General features: G+C 50.2%; 1 protein-coding gene across 1 annotated transcript in view; it reads left to right on the top strand.

The window, feature by feature from the left end:
- Positions 1-5,889: 5,889 nt before the first annotated feature.
- Positions 5,890-7,651, top strand: part of LOC138248832 (galactosylgalactosylxylosylprotein 3-beta-glucuronosyltransferase 1-like) — a 430,422-nt gene continuing 428,660 nt past the window's right edge. Inside the window, exon 1 of the mRNA XM_069202775.1 lies at positions 5,890-6,564. The gene's annotated coding sequence lies outside the window, so the exon portion shown is untranslated. The remainder of the gene's footprint in view (positions 6,565-7,651) is intronic.

Raw genomic sequence — 7,651 nt, 5'->3', positions numbered from 1 at the left:
GTCAGGCATCGGGGCACTGCACAGTGACCCAGGCGGCAAAGGAGCCACTGAACTTGTGGCTGGCAAGCTGTTTGCGCATCAGGCCACTGAATTTGTGAAAACTTTGTTAACAAAGGACAGTGTAGACTGTGAGGAAAGAGAGGCTTTTTCCTGTGTTCGGCAGATGTGCCTTAAAGGATGTTTGCGTTCTTTGAGGCTAAGAGGAAAAAGCGTAGTGTGTTGCACGTAAATTGAGCCAAGTTTGAGACTGCGGTATTTGCTCCTAAATAGCCTTTCAGAGGTGGGCACTAGTGCTCGGTGTCTGTGCGAATCCCCCGTGTCAAACAGGAGGACCCTGCCTCTTTTCCCCATATAGCCTTTTCCACAATAATACATTTTAGAGGTGGCTTTAGCTCCTGCAGTTTGGAACTTTCCTAGAAGTGTGAATAAAAGGTGGCATGATTAACCAACCTACAAGTATCTTTGTAGACCTTGGAAAGATGACAGCTGAGAAGGCCGGGCTGAGATTCAAAGCTGGGACCTGCAGCAGGTGAGCCCTGACTTCATAAGTAGCAAACCTACCAAACAGCCTCCATCTCCTGAATCCCATCAACCTTCTTTGAGGATGGGAAATGACCATTGTTTTATAACTGATAAGTGGTGGGAAATGGAAAAACCCTCACAACAACAAAAAACTGTAAACTGTAAACTTCGTACTTGTATAGCGCACTACTCACCCGTTAGGGTCTCAAGGTGCTGTACGCATACCGCTGTGGAACCCCTCCTGGCTTTTCCCTGTGAGGTGCCCACTCCTGGGCAACCTCCAAGGTGAAGCCAGGCATCCCAGCGCTGTTGGGGCCGTTGTGGAGATTAAGCAAGCTATTGCCCAGAGTTACAGAGTGGGACCCATGAATTAGATTAGGCACCGAGGCAAGAATTATCAGGTCCGAGGGAATTGAGCCCAAGACCTGCCAAGGCGGGAATTGAAGAGGGAGAGGGAAGAGGGAACAGAAGAAAAATTGACAGCAAAAGTCAAAGGGACCAGATGCTGAAAAGATACAGTCGGCAGAACAGCCTACCAACAGCAGCACTGACCTCCTGCCACACGAAGGAGCCACACCCCAAACCACCCTGGTGCCCACAGAGACCAGCACCGTCGGAGACAACCGCAACAACCAGCATGCGAAACCAGCCATGGTCAGCCTGGAGTCCGCGCCGCACCTTGTTGCATCCAAGTGCGGAGAGAAGCCGCTGCCAGACAAGACTGGGGCATCCAGACACTGCGCACACATAGGACCAAGCGCATGGTTGGGAAAACACCAGCAGACAATGCACCGCATCCAACCACCGCGCACAGGTAGGACAAAGTGTGCCATGGAAACAGGTCTGCCAATCAACTCAGGAGCAACTTGCAACCAGGGACATAGATAAAAAAGCCCCAGGAAAGTGACCTCATTGCAGCAGCTCCCGCATTCCAAAGAGACGGAGGACACGCGCTGACCAGGGAGCACACATAGCAGGTAAGCCCTCTGGTTCGTAAATCCCAAGGCACGCATGGAAAAAACAACCCCAAACCAGGATGGCCCAGCCAACCCAAGAAACATGGGGAGACTGCCAGGGACAGTACCCCCAACCCCAGGCCCAGTGCCCAGCACAGCACCCCATCATAGAGGCAAGTACACGTAAGCCACACATCCATCCCCAAGAGGTCCAACCTCCCAGTGCTTAGCTCGACTGGAAATGGCTCAAAAGCACAAATCGTGGGAACTTGAGGAGATGAAAAAACATGATGTTTCCTGGGCTCCGTGCCCTTTTATCACCATGTTTGGTGAAGGTTGATTGGAGATCAGGAGAGGTGGGAGGGTCTTTGCACTTAAACCTTTTTTGATTGGTTCTGGCTAGGGCACGGGCATCCGGGTAGAGGTGGAACACCTCATGTCACTAAGTAGTGGGAGGAGGGTTGAGGAGGTAACGATCTATGACAGGGGAACTGTGGCTGATTTCAACAAGTATGTTTTTCATTCTGAACATGATGTTTACCTGAATAACAACTTAAGAACTAAAGAGTTGCCGAACTGGAAATTATTTGCATTTACCATGGTAACTACTGAATGAATCATAAATCTAGAAACCTTTCATGAAAAACATGGAAAATAAAGAATTACACAATAACAAGTATTAAATAACTTATTTTAAAGGTGGCTTTAAAATTCAAAGATGTACAAACGGAGAGTACAACAGAAAAACATAATACAAAGGCATAGAGATGAAACTTAGGGCCTGATTTAAACTGATTTAATGTCTGGCAGGGCGATGTAGTAATTTAGTCCCAAATCTAGAGTTGTCCATGGGCCCTGCGGACAACCCTTAACACTGGCAGGAACCGCTGTCACCGATCCGTCAAACATTATGGTCATCCATCAAATCTTTATGAAGCTTTTCATTCTTCAAAAGCAAATTCCTAAAGCGGGAGTTTATTTTTGAAAAATTAAAAGCTAAGGGTGTGGCCATGATGTGTGGGTAATTTTTTTTATGACTGGTGGTGATGGACAGCAAATAAAAAAAAAGTCATTTGACCCCCCCCTTTAAATTGGGTTGACGACCAGATGGCCAACCTCCGACAAGATGTACTCTGTTGGGCCGTCAAAGGAGTATGTCATCAGTGGCAACAGAGCTGATGTAGGCTCCCTCGTCCACACACTTAAGTTCCACCTGCCTCTAAATCGGGTTGGTGACAGCTGAATTTGGAAGGTAGGTACTCTGTTACTCTTGCAGCAGAGCGCTCTCTCTGCCAAATGCTAAATAAGACCCCTAAGTCATGCCGTAGTATGGCAAAACACAAAATGGCTATTTGTCACTCCTGGCTGACCTAGCATCAGCACTTTGGCTTTTGCGTAGGCCTGACTCTGGTCTGTGTCAGACTAGGACAGACAATAGGCCTGGGTACTAAAATAAAAATGAACCCACTATCTAACCAGATAGCTAAAAATGTGGCCAAGATTTGCGAGTTAGGGAAGTTTTCAATTTGTAAAGACCTCTTGTCCAGGTGTTTTGCAAGGTATGGAAGACTACTTGCATTTGTACTTGTTGCAGGCAATTTTTATGTTAATATTAGGAAACTCAACAATAGAAATCGACCCACTAGACCATAAAACAGGCCAAGAAACACACAACAAAGACAAAAAGAGCCCACACACTGACCTGTCAGACCAGCCTTTCAGCACTGCCTGGTTCGACACTGCTCTCTAAGGCCCTCTGGTGGACATCTGATTTGGAGTTTGATCGCACTCAAAATGGTAAATCTTCTTTGATGGATTCTCCAGCCATGGACTATGGTCAGGTAGTTACCTCTGCACTAGCCTATGTCAGGGGCTGAATTTTCTTTGCTTTATCAGTAGTGGAGGATTTCCCACTTCCTCCACAAATCTGAGATTTTCTTTTTGTGTTATGATTTTCTGTATGTGATGATGATGTGTGATATTTTATGGTGTTTAGTGTGCGGAGTGAAATTATGTTAAGCTAAGGTATACTACATTTCGCAACGATGTATGTTGTTGGCTTGTGTTGCCATAAGCTCCAACATTTTATAGAGTTTTCAATGTCACCTGAAGGTTGCTAAAGTTTGCCACCTTCCTCCATGTTGCTAGGGCACCATATTTAAAATCTTAGTTTTCATTTGACAACCTAAAGTCTCTTAGAAGTTGTAATTAAGATTGCTCCTATTAGACCGATTGGACTGATGCTCCTATAAGCAAGAGAGAACGTGGAGAAAGCAAGGAAGCATGGAGTGCTTAAGGTATAATAAAAAAAAGTCCCCTCAAATAAGTAGTGGAAGGATACAACTCATCCAATCAGATCTTTGTGAGACTTTAATGCTCCTGATGGGATAAACACAAGAATAGGGAGGGAAGCCGCCCAATCAATAGTAGGGAAACAGGATAGACAGCAAAGCCTTCCAACCACAGACAAGTGTCTGGCCCAAACCACAGTCTAAGTACATTTAATGGATTGCAAACATTAGGTCTTGACAATAGACACCTAAAGCTAAATACAGCCTGGACCTAAAAAAAAAACAAGGCATTTGAAGAAAGTGATTTGCATGATCTGTGAATGAATTGAATGCAAAAAGAACAGATGATTAACGGAACGCTGACGAAATCAAACATTCACTACCCAGTCAGAGATTTGAGTTAAATCCCATTGTTTTGTTTTTTTGTCTCACTATGCCATTCCAGTTTGGACCCAGCCATACGCAAATCAGTCTTGACCCTGCTCCTCATGGGTCCAGCTGAACTGCTGGGCCACGTCCTCCCTGGATCGGAAACAAGCATTCTGGGACCAATTTCGGGGTATCTCCCATGATCAACAAGGCTAGCTTAAATCCAGTGGTGCAGTGAGCATGGTATCCACCTCTGGGTATACCCTTCCCACTCAAGGTGACAAATGCAAAAAGAAGGCACTAGAACCGGTCTGCATTGAACGAGTATAACGTTTGACTAATAGCCTGGCAGTATAACTACTGGAAATATGGCACTAAAAGCGCCTAGAACCTAGTACATTTGTACAGTGAGTTACCATAGCAAACTCAAATCACTCCATCCTGCCTGCAGCGCCACTAGAAGTCTGCTCTGGGCACATCCCCACCTTTGCAAACAGTGCCCCGGAACACCGAACTCGCTAACCTGCACTTGGGGGGAGTGGTGGCAGGGGGCGGCAAGACCCTCCCGGGCACGAGCGCTAGGTCTGACCCAGAGGTGGGTGCAGAAGGCAGAGGCAGGTGACGACAGCAATGGATGTGGTTCATTTTCTTGGAGCAGAATCTTTCTTGCGAACTGCGTCCCGCCACCACCAACCCCCCAGAGGGTCATTCCTGTGGAGCGCAGATAGCCCAACAAGCCATCTATCTCTGTCCCGGCCTGGCCGCGGGCCAGCCAGCCCCTCCCCCTCCTGCCTGCGCCAACCACGAACCAGTGGGGTTGGAGCATTTACAGAGCGAGCACGTGAAAACGGATCACAGGTAAAGCTAAGAGGTGGCAGCAGCTGGCCCTCGACCCGCTGAGCTAGCTTGCAAAGTAAAAACGAAACTGCGGTTTCATAGCGCGCGGGCATAGCGCTTTGAACCCCTGCAGGTGTGTAGCACTATATTGTCTCACCGAATGTCAAGAACGAAAAGTGGAAGCGCTTTAAAGACAAGATAAGGCAGAATTCTGCTCAGCTCACTGAGGTACCTCACATAACGCCAAGCAGAAGTGAAGCGTTTTGGGTGTCGCGCTCATATTACCGTGTGGTACCCCATGTGCACTGTAAATCCATAGCGCTGTCTTGTCACAAGCGCGACCCAAAGCACCTTCGGGTCTTTCCGATAGTATCATCCCAATACCTCGACCTCAGCAGCTGACCTGTAGCAGTGGCATAACAAAACGTGAGGGGTCCCCCCTGCACAGTACACGGAGGGACCCCCTCTCTGGACTCACTTAGGGGTCTCTGGCCAGTGCACTGACCTGTAGCAGTGGCGTAACAAAACTTGAGGGGTCCCCCCTGCACAGTACATGGAGGGGACCCCTCTCTGGACTCACTTAGGGGGTCTCTGGCCAGTGCACTGTGCTGAGGGGTGGGCCTGGAGTTCGGGGCCCCGTGCCGCGGGGGCCCTTGTTACGCCACTGACCGGCAGCTCACTGAACTATCTTCTCACTGCCAAGTGTGACTTGGATTGTGTATTGTTAGACGCCAAACGATATCGCCAGTATGCGCGTTATTGTAATAGATCTGTCTCCCCCCCCCCCCCCCTCGTCCGTCCCCTCCCCACCCCCTCACTCCCCGGACCCCCCCTCCCTCCATATCTCTGTGTCAGGGACCGGTGCGCACAGATTTCCATGCTTGAAGTTATCCCCGGGGGCAGAGATACACCTCAGTCTTGGAGAGCAGCTCTCAGTGCTGCTGAGTATATAAGACTTCCCCCTCTCCCCTCCGGAGCTGCTCAGGACGCGGGGTGCACTGCTCAGCCCTCGATGCTTGCAGCGCAGCGCCGGTCTCAGCAGAGGGAGACCCGGGGAGGCACGTCTGCCTGCTACTCATTGCCTACCTGCCTGTCATCACCCGCCCTACCTGCCTGCTGTCTATCACCTGCCCGTCTGCCTTCCTGCCTCCTTAGCTGCCTGGTTGCTGTTGTCTCTCTGCCTGGTACCTGCCTGTATCCTGTCCACCTTCCTCATCCGACCTGCCCACCTGGCAGGGTGCTGCTGCTTCCCTGACGGCCATCTGCCTGCTTTCCTGCTGCCTGTCTCCCTGCTTCATCGCTGCCTGATACCTCCCTGCCTTCCTGCTGCCTGCCTTAGATTGGCTGCCTCGTCGCTGCTGCCTCGCTGCCTGGTACCTGCCTGTGTCTTGTCTGCCTGCTGGCTGCTGCCGTTCCCCTGCTCCGAGACTGGTTTAGGAGCCGTGGGCGCTCTCCCGGCAGCAGGCAGGCTCCTGGGTGCCCGGGGCAGCCCTGATCCTGCACACCGCCATGGGGACCTCCCCTCGCCCCCCGCCGGGCCCGGCTCATCCCGCGGAGGTGAAGGAGGGGGCGCTGACAGTCCGTCTCAGGTAAGGATGCTCTTCACGCCTCATCCCGAGTCCGGAAGATTAGAGCCCCCGCCCCTTCCACCCTCCCAGCAAAGAGGGGCTTTGAGAAGGGGCATCTTAAAGATTTTGGGGGACCCTGGCCCAAACGTGTTTTGGAGGCCCCTATTCGGAACAACTTTGAATTTATGATCCAGTTTCAGCTCTTTCATGCCCTCTTTGGCCAATTAACTGCCACATTCATCCACAAATTCTAAATGTGTTTATACCTAAGATTCAGGGATAGTGAGGTGTGTTTTTAATATTGTAAGGCAGTAGGAGCTCACTAATAATGCTGCAAATGATCTTCGACACCTTCCCATTTTTCATTTGTGAGGTCCCGTTTTGATCTAAAATAAACTTTTTTAACTGATGTTAAACGAAACATAAACGCAACATTTCTCCCCAAAATGTCTGTAATAGACTCTCACGTCACCCACATTAAACACTATATTAAAGGAAGACGGTATTTAAAAGCATATGTTTAAGAAGTATTCAAGGTCTCAAGGGCAAGAGACCGCAGAACAGAGCTGGGGGGTCCCTGAAAGGCTGGCGCCCTGGGCCAGAGCCCACTTTGCTCGTGCCTTAAGACGTCTCTGGCTTCGAGGTGACCCAGTGGGAGCCATCATTTTTTTCCGCGGTGGTCTATTCCTGTACAGACCTGGAAGGAACTTCGCCATAAACTGTTTAAAAGGGCCATGTAAGGAGGATGTGAGGTACAGCTGAGGGCCGGGGGCTGTATGTAGTTAGCGCTGTATAGTGCAGACAGTCGTGCAGTGGGCAGGCGTGCAGTGAGCGTTGTTTAGTGCTTGCAGCACTTGATGATATGCAATGGGAGGCGTGCAATGAGCGCTGTATAGTGCAGGGAGAGAGCACAGGGTGCTGTGCAGCGGGGAGGCGTGCAATGAGCGCTGTATAGTGCAGGGAGCACGTGAGTGCTGTGCAATGGGAGGCGTGCAGTGAGGGCTGCATAGTGCAGAGAACACAGGGTGCTGTGCGCTGGGGAGGCGTGCAGTGAGCGCTGTATGGTGCAGAGAACACAGGGTGCTGTGCGCTGGGGAGGCGTGCAGTG

The sequence above is a fragment of the Pleurodeles waltl genome, chromosome 8, assembly GCF_031143425.1.
Source record: "Pleurodeles waltl isolate 20211129_DDA chromosome 8, aPleWal1.hap1.20221129, whole genome shotgun sequence".
Lineage (NCBI taxonomy): Eukaryota > Metazoa > Chordata > Amphibia > Caudata > Salamandridae > Pleurodeles > Pleurodeles waltl.
The sequence above is the reverse complement of the archived record's forward strand: the minus strand, read 5'-3'. Positions and strand labels throughout refer to the sequence as shown.